Source organism: Aethalodelphis obliquidens, unplaced genomic scaffold, assembly GCF_003676395.1.
Source record: "Aethalodelphis obliquidens isolate GAN/ISIS:26980383/991018 unplaced genomic scaffold, ASM367639v1 scaffold26, whole genome shotgun sequence".
Lineage (NCBI taxonomy): Eukaryota > Metazoa > Chordata > Mammalia > Artiodactyla > Delphinidae > Aethalodelphis > Aethalodelphis obliquidens.
Window position 1 is genome coordinate 18,453,451 of NW_020837970.1, and position 15,047 is coordinate 18,468,497.

A 15,047-nucleotide genomic window follows, 5' to 3' on the forward strand; every position below is an offset into this window, starting at 1 on the left:
CTGAGCCCACGTGCCACAACTACTGAAGCCCGAGCACCTACAGCCGGTGCTCCACAACAAGAGAAGCCACTGAAATGAAGAGTAGCCCCAGCTCACTGCAACTAAAGCCTGCGTGCAGCAAAGAAGACCCAATGCAGCCAAAAATAAATAAATAAATTTATTAAAGAAAAAAACTTCAAAAAGAAAAAAGGAACGTGAGACTGAGAGAAAATCTAATGTATGTAAATTGGAAATCCAGAAAAAGAAAAGAAATAGCACTGAAATCATAACATGTTCTTTCAAACATATAGAAATCAGTAACAAAAAAATGACTAGGAGTAACAAATAGCATCTTTCACACCAATATCTATCCCATCCCACAGAATGCAGTGAAGTGAGGCTGAGTGACTTCTGAGGCTAGATCATAAACAGCAACATGCTTCTACCTAGCACTTTCTCCCTCAGGAATTCTAACAGCCATACCTTAACAACTAAACTTAAAAAGCTCCACGGAAAAACCCATATGGCAAGGAACTGAGTCAGGCAAAACTGCCAAGCTGAACCACTCCTGAATTCCTGACCCACAAAAACTGTAAACAATAATAAGCTACTAAGTTTTGGGCTTAACTTGTTATGCTGCAATAGATAACTAATATAGTAGGAAATCCTCACATAGCTGTAAACTTAAAAATCTAGTCCTAAATAATCCATGGGAAAATAGGTAAACAAAATATTTTGAATAAACCATAACAAAAATATTACATTTCAAAACTTGTGAGATGCAGCTAACGCAATACTTTATAGGGAAATTTATAACTCTAAATAGGTATAATAGAAAAAAGTGAAAATTTGAGAACTGTCTTTTTAAGAAGATAGAAAAAACAGGAAAGTAAAACTAGGACAGGTAAAAGAAAATAATAGAAATGAGAAAGAAAATATAAAATAAAAAGGGCCAACAAAGCTAGAAGTGGGTTTCTGAAAAAACTGTAAATTGGCAAAACTCTCACAAGAGTAAAGTGGAAGGGTTTCCCTGGTGGCGCAGTGGTTGAGAGTCTGCCTGCCGATGCAGGGGACACGGGTTCGTGCCCCGGTCCAGGAGGATGCCCCATGCTGCGGAGGTGAGCCATGGCTGCTGGGTCTGCACATCTGGAGCCTGTGCTCCACAATGGGAGAGGCCACAGTGGTGAGAGGCCCACATACCGCTAAAAAAAAAAAAAAAAAAAAAAGTAAAATATATATGAAAGTGTAATGGGCCAAAAACAGCCAAGACTCTCCTGAAAAACAACAGCAAACTGGGGAGACGTGCCTTACCAGGTATCAGAACTTCTAAAGCTATAAGTAGTTAAGATGGTGTGTCACTTGTACAGGAATAGACAAACAGACCAGTAGAACAGAGAAGAAAGTCCAGTAACAGAAGTATGCAAATATGGATACTGGACATATGTGAGATGTGGCACTGCAGATCAGTAAAGATGAATTTTTCAAAATCAATGCTGGAACAATTGAGTGTCCATTTGGGGTGGGAGAGAATAAGGTTGGACCTCGTACTATCCATAAAAATCTATTCCAGGTAAAGACCAAATTTGTGAAAGGTTAAAAACTTAAAAGCTCTTAGAAGATGATACAGGAGAACTACTTTACCTCAGACTACAAAAGGGTTTCTTTAAGAGGATTCAAATAGCACTAGCCAAAGCTGATAAATTCAACTACATTAAAACTGAGAACTTTTATTGATCAACAAGCACCATAGAAAGTGAAATAACACACCAAAAACAGGTGTTATTATCCAAAACACATATAGGGAATTCCCTGGCGGTCCAGTGGTTAGGACTCCACGCTTTCACTGCCATGGCCCTGGGTTCAATCCCTGGTCAGGGAACTAAGATCCAGCAAGCCGTGCAACACAGCCAAAACACACACACACACACACACACACACACAGAGGATTTCTAAACATCAGTAAGAAAACCACGTAACAAAAAAATTGGGCAAACAACTTGAACAGGTACGTCACAGGAAGAAAACTCAAATGACTATGAAAAGATGCTCAACTTCATTAGTAATCATGGAAATGCAAATTAAAACCATGAGACACCATCACACCTTTCAGATTGGTAAAAATTAGAGTCTGACAATACCAAGTACTGAGAATGTAAAACAAAGGGAACTCTCATTATGTTGGAATTATAAACTGAAATAATTTTGAAAAACACTCTGTCATTATCAAAGTTGAATGTGTGCATACCTCGCAACCCAGCAATTCCATTCCTAGTAATTCTACAGAAATATCTGTGCACTTGCATACATGAAACAGGTACAAGAGCACTCACCACTGAATTATTTGTATAACAGCAAGAAAGTGAAATCAACTCAAATGTCTATCAAAACTAGAATGATTAAATTGTAGTATACATTGTAATACATTACCACAATGAAATCTAACGAACGACAGCCAACAACTTGGAATTAATTTCACAAATGCTGAACTAAATTTTTTAAATCACATAAAGTACTCATATGAAGTTGAAAAACAAGGAAAACTACACTACATTGTTTAAGGATATATGACCTGGGATTTAAAATTATGAAGCAAAGCAAGAAAATGACAGTCACAAAAGGTCGGGATAATAGCCACCTCCACAGAGTGGGATATGTTGACAAGGGCAAGGGGAGGGTGAGGTAATGGGGAGGTAATTCTTGTTTGTTGGCCTGGGCAATGACAACACAAATATCTACTTTATAATTTTCTTTAAACTGCATATGTTTTATTCACTCTCCCATATGTTTGAATAAAAAGGAAAAGTAACAACTGCCTATGACTGCTATAGTAATTTTTTTTAGATGTTTTCTAAAACATCTGCCATGCCACACAGCATGCATTCCCTGACCAGGGATGGAACCTGTGCCCCCTGCAGTGCAAACACGGAGTCTTAACCACTGGACCGCCAGGGAAGTCCCTGCTATAGTAATTTAATATGATAAAGCAATTTATGCAAGCTCGAGAGCTTGAATTCCTCATATCCTAGCAGGTACCCTTCCCTCTGTCGTTAGTATTCCTAGCTCTTACTCTTTACACTCATAGTATACATTTTATCTGCCTTACTAGACTCTTAAGTATCTGTCCAATGAATGCTTCGATAATCTGAAAGATTTAAGGCAAAAAGAGGAAGAAGAAAGGTTAAGGAGAGGGGAAGTTGTGGGAAAAAACAGTAAGGAAAGAACCTGACTTACGCTTACATGAAAACACCCAGGACGTCAGATTTTTAGTTCCAATGCTTCAAGGAGCCAGGAAGCACAGGGAGAGGAAGTAGGTAAATCTTCTCTGTCCCTTCTGACCAGGTGCCATAAAACAAAGCAGATTAACATCATTGATATCAATCACCTAATATTTAGGTGCAAGAAAGTGTACCTAAATATATCTACTTCTCCTGAAATCCTCTTAACAACAACAACAAAACACAATAACAAAGCCCCCTCAGGGACTTCCCTGGTGGTCCAGTGGGTAAGACTCCGCACTCCCAAGGCAGGGGGCCGGGGTTCGATCCCTGGTTGGGGAACTAGATCCCACATGCATGCTGCAACTAAGAAGTCCGCATGCTGCAACGAAGATCCCGTGTGCCGCAACTAAGAGCTAGCACAGCATAAATAAATAAATAAATAAATATTAAAACAAAAAACTAAAGCCCCCTCAGACTATAGGGCTCTCTGGAACAAATCAACTCCTTCTTAATTACCTGAGGAAGAAACTTTATTTTTCAGTTAATCTATTCAGTATGTATTACCTATTCATAGTACAAAAGATTAAACACAAATATCTATCAGATACAGACTCGTTAATAAAATTATGGTATATCAACACAATAGAATACTATGCCTCCATAAAAAAGAATAAGATCTGTATGTACCAATATGGAGTATTCTCCCAAATATATTGTTAAATGGAAAAAAAAAAAAGAAGAAATACAGAACAGTACATATGGTATGAAAGAATACACATACACCTAACTTTGAAAGAAAAAGAAAAAACTGGAATGATTGATCAGAAACTTACAAAAATGATTATCTATAGGAGAGCAAGAAGGAAACAGAAGGGATGAGGATGAAAACAAGATTTCTACATATACCTTTACATTTGGTTTCTCCTTTTGAACTATGTATCTTACATATTCAAAGGATAACAGTAAATTTAAAAAAACAGAGGAAGCAAACCCTAAAATGAAAAACAAATGGACCTAAATACATACCAAACTGTATGTAGTAACAATCACACTGAGAAAATAATGATTTCAAGTGACTTTTAAACACAGTACTAACAATAAGTATAACCTTGGTGGGATACGTTCTAGGACAAAATGAGATGCAAAGAAATCTTAAAATTTACTAGTAGTTTTATTTATTTTTAAACTATATTAGTTATACTTAGGAAAAAAATCAATGTTAATAAAAATTAAGATTTTCAATATAAAAGAGATTAAAACTAAAGTACTTTTTTAAAAAAAGAAGAAAGAAACATGCAATGTTAAATTTGAATAAGAATTATCAATATGACCTCATGCTTTTTTTTCTCCCCTGAGAAGACCTAGAAGTGATGACAGTTCCATAAAAGGGAGCATACCAACATCCAGATGTTGTTTTCTAAATATCATCCTCCACTAAAAGGAGACAGATCTCCTTGGAGAAACTGCTGACTCCTGTCTAAAGCAAAGTCCTTGGTGAGCCAAGATGTCTTATACTCAAAAGCAAGGAATCACTCAAAGACTAATAATAGGCTTATGCAAAAAGAATCATTCAAAGAATAGGCTTATGCAAAAAGAACTCAGGTGTCTGTTTGAAGGGACTCCCAATATCCTTATTTGAGACAATCTGAGCATCAAAAAAGGACAATGGGAGGGAAGGAATGGGAGTTTGAAATTAGCAGAGGCAAACTGCTAATTACATATAGGATGGATAAACAATAAGGTTCTACTGTATAGCACAGGAAACTATATTCAGTATCCTGTGACAAACCATAATGGAAAAGAATATGAAAAAAAATGTATATATATGTATAACTGAGTCACTTTGCTATACAGAAGAAATTAACACAACATTGTAAGTCAACTCTACTTCAATAAAATCTGAAAAAAAAGAACATCTGTAACTAATTGTAATAAATAAAAATCCAAGAGACCATTAATAAGCTCGTCTGCCACCACTGTACATGACTATTAGACCAACCCCTCACCCAAGGCTCACAAAAGATGCTAAAATCGCTAGATACAGAATATCTTGAAGGATGGAATATTTGTATGATACCAAAGTATTGCCCCCACAGATTACTGTACTTGATGATCGTAAGAGGAAAGAATATACTTTTACAATGGAAAGATAGAGCAAACACCACTTTATTTATTTTTTAAATTTATTTATTTATTTTTGGCTGTGTTGGGTCTTCCTTGCTGCACGTGGGCTTTCTCTAGTTGTGGTGAGCAGGGACTACTCTTTGTTACGGTGCACGTGCTTCTCATTGCGGTGGCTTCTCTTGCTGCGAAGCACAGGCCCCAGAGCGCAGGGGCTTCAGTAGTTGTGGCGTGCGGGCTCAGTGATTGTGGCCCATGGGCTCTAGAGCACAGGCTCAGTAGTTGTAGTGCACGGGCTTAGTTGCTCCGCGGCATGTGGGATCTTCCTGGACCAGGGCTCGAACCCATGTCCCCTGCGTTGGCAGGCGAATTCTTAACCGCTGCACCACCAGGGAAGTCTGCAAACACCACTTTAAACTTCATAAAACTTAGATCACTAATAGTGATGTCATATATCTCCCACAGTATGCAACATGAAATATAACATCACCTCTGAAGTATTCTTGCCAAAACTTTTTAACGTGCATAATCAAGCCTTTAAATTATAACTTCCACCGTGCAAGATATACACGGAACAGAGGAACAAGTTAAGCAAAAGCACAAAGAAATAATTAGATAACTAGAAAACAGGCCATTCTGATAAAGAAGATGTGGCATATATATATACAATGGAATATTACTCAGCCATAAAAAGAAATGAAATTGAGTTATTTGTAGAGAGGTGGATGGACCTAGAGTCTGTCATACAGAGTGAAGTAAGTCAGAAAGAGAAAAACAAATACCGTATGCTAACACATATATATGGAATCTTAAAAAAAAAGGTTCTGAAGAACCTAGGGGCAGGACAGGAATAAAGACACAGACATAGAGAATGGACTTGAGGACATGGGGAGGGTAAGCTGGGACGAAGTGAGAGAGTGGCATGGACATATACACTACCAAACGTAAAATAGACAGCGAGTGGGAAGCAGCCGCATAGCACAGGGAGATCAGCTCGGTGCTTTGTGACCACCTAGAGGGGTGGGATAGGGAGGGTGGGAGGGAGACGCAAGAGGGAGGAAATATAGGGATATATGTATATGTATAGCTGATTCACTTTGTTATAAAGCAGAAACTAACACACCATTGTAAAGCAATTATACTCCAATAAAGATGTTAAAAAAAAAAAACAGGCCATTCTATAAGATAATGATCTAGTCTCGTCAAAGAAATTTCAATATCATAAGAAAAAGGAGTGGTATAAGAAACTTTTCTAGATTAAAAGAAACTAAAAAGATAATCAAATGCATGCAAAAATCTTGACTGAATTCTGGTTTGGAAAACTGAAAATTTTAGTAGTCTGAATACTAAATATTATTAGGAAATTACTGTTATTTTTCTTAGGTGTTGGTAATGGCACTGTGGTGATACAGAGAATATTTTCTTAGGAGATATATGCTCAAGTGTTATGAGGTAAAAGTCAAAATAGTCGCAATTTTCAAAAGGTTCAGTTAAAGTATATACACACACATACACATAGAAAACGATACAGCAAATGTGGATGGCATACTGTTAACTTATTTTTTTAATTTTATTTATTTTTTTATACAGCAGGTTCTTATGGTGGCTGACTTATCAATGCTCTTTGGTATATTCTTTCAACTTTTCAACACTTTTTTTTTTTTGGCCGCACCGTGCAGCATGCGGGATCTCAGTTCCCCAACCAGCTATCGAACCCATGGGAGAACGGAGTCTTAACCACTGTATGGCCAGTGATGTCCCTCAACATCTTCTAAGTATTTTCATTATTTGAAAAAGTGGGGTGGGGGGGGATTACCCTGGTGGTGCAGTGGATAAGACTCCACGCTCCCAATGCAGGGGGCCCAGGTTTGATCCCTAGTCAGTGAACTAGATCCCACATGCCTACCGCAACTAAGAGTTCGCATGCCACAACTAAGGAGCCCGCCTGCTGCAACTAAAGGAGCCCACATGCCACAACTAAGGAGCTGGTGAGCCTCAACTAAGGAGCCAGTGAGCCGCAACTAAGGAGACCGCCTGCCACAACTAAGACCCAGTGCAACCAAATAAATATTTTCTTTTTTTAAAGAAGGAGGGGGAAGGCAGGAAGAGAACTAAAATAAGGTAGAGTTGCAAAAGAAGGTAAGGAAAAAATACGATCTCAAGATCATTTATAAACTCATATCCACACAGTTATCTGAAGAACTTTCTCCCTTATAGTAAAATAAATAAATAAATAAAAATTTCGGGAATTCCCTGGCAGTCCAGTGGTTAAGACTCCACGATTCCACTGCTGGGGACCTAGGTTCAATCCCTGGTTGGGGAACTAACATCCCGCCAGCCACGCGGCAAGGCCAAAAAAATAAAATAAAGTAACTGTCTTTAAAAAAAAAAAAAAATCCAGAGACTACTCAGCCCACTATCATCTAATCAATATAGGTAAACAGATCTCAAATACTTACACACTACAGACAGCAATAGTACTACAATCTGTCAATGATTTAAGGAATGTTTGTCATTGGCAAACAGAACATTTTGTTGTACCTCACACTGAATCAAAATACATTCTAACATCCATTAATCTGATATACTAAGACATCAAGAGAAGCACTTCTTTAGAGCCTTTTTGAATTGAAAACTATGATCACACTTGAAAGACAGCTAGCAGACTATCCTTCTAAGATTGACTTCTACTGGCAACAAACTTTGATGGCCATTTATTTATGCCACACAATGAAATTCTTTAAATTCTTGATCTCATATTTAAACATAACAAGAAATAGACATATTCAAGGAGGAAAATGAAGACTTCTTAAGTATCTACTACGTGCTTGGTGCTTTATTTACATAAACTGTTTTAACTCATGATAATCTTGTGAGATGAACATTCTTGAAGCTCAGAAATGTTAAGTGACTTGCCCACAAATGACAGCTCATAAGGGATGAGGCTGGAAATTGAATCGAGGTCTGTTGAAAATCCAGGTTTAAAAGTCTATAGTATTCTTTCCATTTAATTGGCCTTAACAAATTTAATACTTACAGACAGAAAAGTCCATCTAAGGAAAAAGTATGTTTAAAAGAATTCCTTCATACTCAAAGAGCCACATAATCTTAAAGTTTAAGAAAAATCAAAACTGAGAAAAAGAATAAGCATGCTCTAAAATTATTGCTAGTTGCAAAAAAAACTCAATTCTTAGCAAGCCAGCTGTCTATGACACAGGACAGCTAGTCCTTTCCTCACTGTACATGTAAAATTATACGCCAGTTGCCCGTTGGATGACCCCATTGCCAAAATATGCTAGCAACATAATTCACATTAAAACCCAGAGGCTAAACACCATTTGGAAAGTGCTTTACATGTTTACTATACCCATCTCAAGCATGATCCCCACTCAAAACAGGCTATTTTAAGTAAATATTCTTTGGTCTGTCATATTCTTTTCCACTACTCTAAAATATTAAACTTAAAAACAAGAAAATCTACCTAAATACAAACATCCCATAACTGAATATTAAAATATGATGTGATTTTGAATTTATCTATTGCACAAAAGTATGCCAAAATTGTACTAATATAAATTACGTATGTTCTTTCCATAGGATCAAAATTCTAATATCTATGTCTCTTGTATGTCTAAAGATACACACAAAATATGTAGAGAAATCTACGTTAAAGAGTTTTCCCACTTAAAATTAAATCCTCTTTGAACTGGACTAGCAACCAGAAGAGGGCATAAGGTGGCCTGTGTGGTTGTATTGATACTAATATCCTGTATCGTGCTTGATGTAGGTGTTGTTTACATTTGTGTATTCATTCTGTGAAAATTTATTGAGCTGCACATTTATGATCTGTGCACTTTTTTATATATAATTTATAATAAGCATATTCTTTTTAAAAAATCCTCAATCTAAAAACGTGCCTTACTATATTGTACTGATACCAAAGAAGCTACAGCCCAGTGAAGAAAATAGACAAGCTATTAGGAATTTCATTAGAGGGCTGTGACAGAAGCAAGCACTACATACTATAGGAGTGGCACCTAACTTAACCTGGAGGAAGTAAAGGAAGGCTTCCCAAAGATACACCTGGTCTGAGTCCTGAAGATCAGATAGCAGATTGTTAAGCAGAGAAAGGTGGAAGGGAAAGGCGGGAAAGGGAACACAGAGTGCAAAGACCTAAGTTCAATGAGTGGATCAAAGAATTTAAGGAAGAGAGCAAGAAAGGAAAGCCTAAAGAAGAGTCAGATCACGAAGGATCTCACACACATGCCAAGCTACCGTTTAAGCTTTATCCTGAAAGCAATGGGAAAGCACTGAAGATCTTTCAACAGGAAAGGATATGATTAGATTTGTATTTGTACTGTGTCAATCATGGTGCCTGCCATGTTTGCAACCCCATTTTGTGGGAAAGTTAGCCTACACACTGCCCCATGTTTTTCACCATTATGATCCTGCCCCATACCCACATGCACAAATAAACACACAGCCAACACTAAATGGCCAGGAGTAGTCACATGACCCAAGTACACAGGCTTGCTAGCAGCCCATGATTACAGAGCTGAGCCAAACAGATTGTTTCTTGGGAATTCAAACCAGAAAATCTTAGGAAAAAGTCAGCAACAGAAGCTCAAGTTAAAAAGACAGTAGCCAATATACATTACCAAATGTAAAACAGATAGCTAGTGGGAAGCAGCCGCATAGCACAGGGAGATCAGCTTGGTGCTGTGTGACTAGCTAGAAGGGTGGGATAGGGTGGGTGGGAGGGAGGGAGACGCAAGAGGGAAGAGATATGGGGATATATGTATATGTATAGCTGATTCACTTTGTTATACAGCAGAAACTAACACACCATTGTAAAGCAATTATACTCCAATAAAGATGTTAAAAAAGAAAAAAGACAGTAGTCAGGAGGTAAGATGTTGGCATGGGAGTGACACGGTAGTTATAAGGAGGAAGAAATCAGAAATAAATGGAAGCCATAAGATTGGGTGGGGGAGGAGATTAGAGAGAAAAAATAATACAAAACGAAATAGAAAAAGTAGCTAAGACAAGTTAACAGTAGAGCACTAGAGTAAAATCTGTCTTTTCCCGCTTCTAGTTTTATTTAATTATTTTTAAAATTTATTTATTTTTGGCTGTGTTGGGTCTTCAGTGCTGTGCGCAGGCTTTCTCTAGTTGCGGTGAGCGGGGGCTACTCTTCGTTGCGGTGCACGGGCTTTTCACCACGGTGGCTTCTCTTGTTGCAGAGCACAGGCTCTAGGCACGCGGGCTTCAGTAGTTGTGGCACACGGGCTCTGCAGTGCAGGCTCAGTAGTCATGGCGCACGGGCTTAGTTGCTCCACGGCATGTGGGATCTTCCTGGACCAGGGATTGAACCTGTGTCCCCTGCATTGGCAGGCAGATTCTTATCCACTGCCCCACCAGGGAAGCCCTCTAGTTTTATTTTTAAGCTCCTGTTCTTCCTGAGACCAAGCTGTTTAACTTTTCCTGGGTTCCCTTGTGCATGTTTTCTTTCAATAAGCACTCCACTACTTAAGGTAACTTGAGTCTCTTCGTTGCAACTGAAATAGCCTAACTAAAAGAGCATTTTAGAACACTTACTCTGGCAAAAGTGGACAGAATGAACTAGAGGGTATGGCAAAACAAGAGGCAGATGAAGACAAGAAGACCAAAAGACATTCGGGGTTAAAACAGAGACAACATGGGGCTTCCCTGGTGGTGCAGTGATTGAGAATCTGCCTGCTAATGCAGGGGACACGGGTTCGAGCCCTGGTCTGGGAGGATCCCACATGCCAAGGAGCAACTAGGCCCATGAGCCACAACTACTGAGCCTGCGCGTCTGGAGCCTGTGCTCCGCAACAAGAGAGGCCCGCGCACCGCGATGAAGAGTGGCCCCCACTTGCCACAACTAGAGAAAGCCCTCGCACAGAAACAAAGACCCAACACAGCAAAAATAAATAAATAAACTCCTACCCCCAACATTTAAAAAAAAAAAAAGAGAGACAACAAAAAAATAGCAATCAGGAATGATCTGAAATATCATGAGGAAGAACGTGCCGGACTTTGTGATGTTGGTAGTTTGGTACAGAGTGCAGTGGAGGATGATTCCCAGATTCCTAAAGGCTTCATGAGGAGGAGAGAGTAGTACCGTTCATCAAGACAATCAAAAGAAAAAATTGTGTTGCAGTTTGTCTCCTTCTACCCCCACCTTTTTGGAGGGAAGAGAGGCAAAGAAGAGTTTTATTTTGTACATGTGTTAAGTGCTTGTGAAATATGAATCCCAGTGGAGATGTCCATTAGAAGTGATTTACAAGGATCCAGAGTAAAGGCAAGAGCTCTACACTGCAGCTCTGGACTTAGGAATAAATACAGTAAGTCATGTTATGTTTTAAAAACGTGACTGAAAAATCTTTGACTAATCTTTATTACTAATATAACTAGAAATCATACAAACCAAAAAACTTAATATTCTTGGCAAACCACATTTTCCAAGCTCCTATACTTCTCTATAAACAGTGAAGATTGAACAAACTTTTACAATAGTATAATCTAAATGATTAGAAAAAAATGGGATTTGTGTTGCTAATTTCTACTGAGGTTTTACCTTTTTAATAATCTAAGTTTACTCCATTTCTTCAGTACTATATACCACTCAGGGAAAACACTGTTAAAAAGTCTTGTCAGACAGTGAACCTACTGATGTTTAAACTACAACAAGATTTTTTAGAGAACTTAATCACATAATTTACTAGCTTTGACATTCAACTCTACCTATACTGTAAATGTTGGATTTCTATCCTACAATCTCTTCTCCTCTCAGTACACCTTTTGCACCCAAATCTATTACTATCAACACAGAACTTGATAATGAGCTTAAGCCACAGATCCAGTTGCCTCCTGGCCATCTACATCTGATAGAAGTATAATCACCCAAACTCAACATGCCACAAATTGAATTCCCCTTTCTTGACAAAAATAAAAATTCCACTCCTCCCTCATATGGATCCCCACCTCAGTGAAAGGCACAAGCTAGAAACCTAGATCTTATCCTCTATGAACCCTCACCCTAATCCCAAATCCAATGAAATCACCAAATCCTGTCTACTCTCAAAACCCAAATGAAGACTGTACCATCATCATTTACCCTCCTGACACATTTAGTCTACCTTTCAATCCACCCTCCTCAAAGCAGAGTGATCTTTTAAAAATGCAAATCTTATCATTTCAGTCCCCTTCTTTAAATCCTTCAGTAACTTCCTGACAAACATTATGATCTCTATCAAAGCCAGTCACTCCATGGAAGCTTAGAGATTCAATGAGAAATTTACTTTAGTTATATGCTTTTTTGTAGGTTCACAAAACAATCATCATGAAATTTTTCAAATCCTGAAAATTACTTAAAACATACAAAACATATGATACATTTAAAAGAAAAGCATGCAGCACTGTTTATAAAAACAAAGACTGAAAATAACCTCAAGATCACCAGGATGGAATACTATCCACCCAGTAAATGAGGCACTTCCAAATGTACTATTGTTGAATGAACTCTAGGATCTATTATTAAAGGGGGGGTGGTATATCCATAGTATACAGTATGCAAGGATTTGTCTGTGGAGTGTTTTAAAAATATAAATGTATAGACTTGTATGCTAGAAATATCACAGGAAGGACACAAAGATGGAAACAGTGGTTGCGTCTGAGGGAAAATGCGTGGTTAGAGGATAAGAAGGGGGAAAAGAAACTTTTTACTGCATATTCTTTTGAACCTTTTGACTTTTATACTATGTCTAGTTATGACCTATAATTTTAATATGATTTTCTCCCTCCTCAGTTCCACACACACAAAATAAAAATTTTAAAGTACTGACTACAAAAACCTCTCTATACTTCATCCCTATACCAATGTTAAAATTATGCACTGATCATCTGGTGTAAAATTACCTTTCCTTCTTGACAGCTAAGTAGTTCAACAAACTACATTTTATTCAATATTTTACTATTGAGAAGGCTGTTGGTAATGACATCGGTGAACACTGCATGATAATTGTACTTGCTCCTTGGAAAAGCAAGACAGTAGCACCAGGTAGAAGAATTTTATTATTAAACTGACATTAAAGTCTTCAGGGATTAAGGAAAGCTACAAATCTTACTTCTCCAGCAAATTCGCAAACAGCAAATCCAAAAAAAAAAAGCACCCTGGTATCCTTCAAAAACAGTGCAAAAGATTTGTAAAAATCTAGGAAAGTGAAGCAAATGATACCAGATGGAGACACAGTTATATTCATTAGTGTTATGTGCTTTGATCCTTACAGATGTCCCTAAAATGTCACGATCTGGACTACCTCACAGGTTCTACAGAAGAGACAAGATGAGAAGCAGGCTGTGAGACCTTACAACAGCACACACCCCCTGCCCGGGGTTTCCATGCTCTTCCTTCTTCCTCTATAGCCACCAGACTAAACCCTCCAAACAAGGGTGTCAGTTGGTCCCCTTAAGCCCCACCGGAGGGAACACACTAGGCTACGCAAACACCCCTTCAGGATTTCATGGCAAAGCCCTTCCAACCAAAGAAAGGATCACGAGCGGGGAGAAAGATAATCAGGTCTGCCTAAGGACAAGAGGTCTGGGGGAGAGGCTACAGTAGGAGTTGGGGGGAGAGGCCGCTGTTGATGGTGTCTAAAGAGGGGCTGACTGACACCAGATCTCTTGGGAGGTAAGAGCATCACGAAGCAGACTATCTGAAAGCCGAGTTGGGTAGGGGAAGAGCTAGTCGGCTAGGCGGTGAGCGAGCTGGGCGGGGGAGGAGAGAAGAGAGGTGGGCACGATGGATCTGCCCTGGAACTGGGGGTAGCAAGGGGTTAGGGGGTGGCAGTAACTGGTCTGAGGAACAGTGACAAACCCGGGTCAGCTCACGGGAGGACGTGACAGAATCTCGAGGCCCCATTAAGCGTCCTAAGAGAGTCTGAAGGAGGTTCCAGTACGGTGTGCTGGGGTGGGGGGCCCGTGACAGAACCCCTAGAAAGGTTGGAGGGCCGGAATGGTGTCTGGTCAATGGAAGATACGATGGGTGGGGTCTACGGGGGACCCGGGGCAGCGATCGGGTGTCAGGGAGGCTGCGGGGCAGACCCGCTCGCGGGGCGTCTCCGCCGGGGCGGGGCGGAGCGGCCCCGCAAAAGCTAAAGAGAGAGACTGAGACGTGGGCCGGGCCGGGCCGCAGGGCCGCTGGGCGGCTTGGGCGGGTCTTACCTCGGGCTCCGCCGCTGTGGCCACCGCAGCCCCCTCCTCTTCGGCGGAAGCCGCCTGCCAGCCTCAGCCGCAGGGTCAGGCCGGAGGAGACAGCAGAGGCCGAGACCACCGAGGGTCGGAGGGTTTTGGGAGGGTGGGCCCAGCTGCCTTAGGGTCCGGGCGAGCGACCGCCGCGCATCCCCCGCCCTGTCAGAGAGACTCCGCCCGGCCTGGGCAGGCACATCCCCCGCCGCACCCGCCCAGAGAGCACGCGTTGGACCGCCGCCTCAACCGCTGTCGCCCCCTATGCCGGTGCCGCCGGTGCCTCCTCCGCCGCCTCTCGGCGTCCTGTCTGGACTCTCAGCAGCCACAGCCAACCGCCGCCCCGACCCCGTCCGCTCCGGCCCGCGCGCCCCCGACCCCGCGCACAAGGCCCCGCCCCGCGCGACTCCTCGGCTGCAGACGAGCAGGCGCGCGCACTTACCTCCCACGCCCCCTACCGCC

The 15,047-nt window shown here is 40.4% G+C and overlaps 1 protein-coding gene across 11 annotated transcripts in view; it reads right to left on the minus strand.

The window, feature by feature from the left end:
• MYO9A (myosin IXA) overlaps positions 1–14,972 on the minus strand; it is a 268,245-nt gene extending 253,273 nt beyond the window's left edge. For 5 of the 11 annotated variants that reach the window (XM_027123501.1, XM_027123505.1, XM_027123506.1 and 2 more), the window contains exon 1: positions 14,565–14,946. The gene's annotated coding sequence lies outside the window, so the exon portion shown is untranslated. Of the gene's footprint in view, positions 1–14,564 lie in introns of all 11 variants that reach the window. The other 6 variants (XM_027123507.1, XM_027123504.1, XM_027123503.1 and 3 more) reach the window with 4 other exon arrangements.
• Positions 14,973–15,047: the final 75 nt, after the last annotated feature.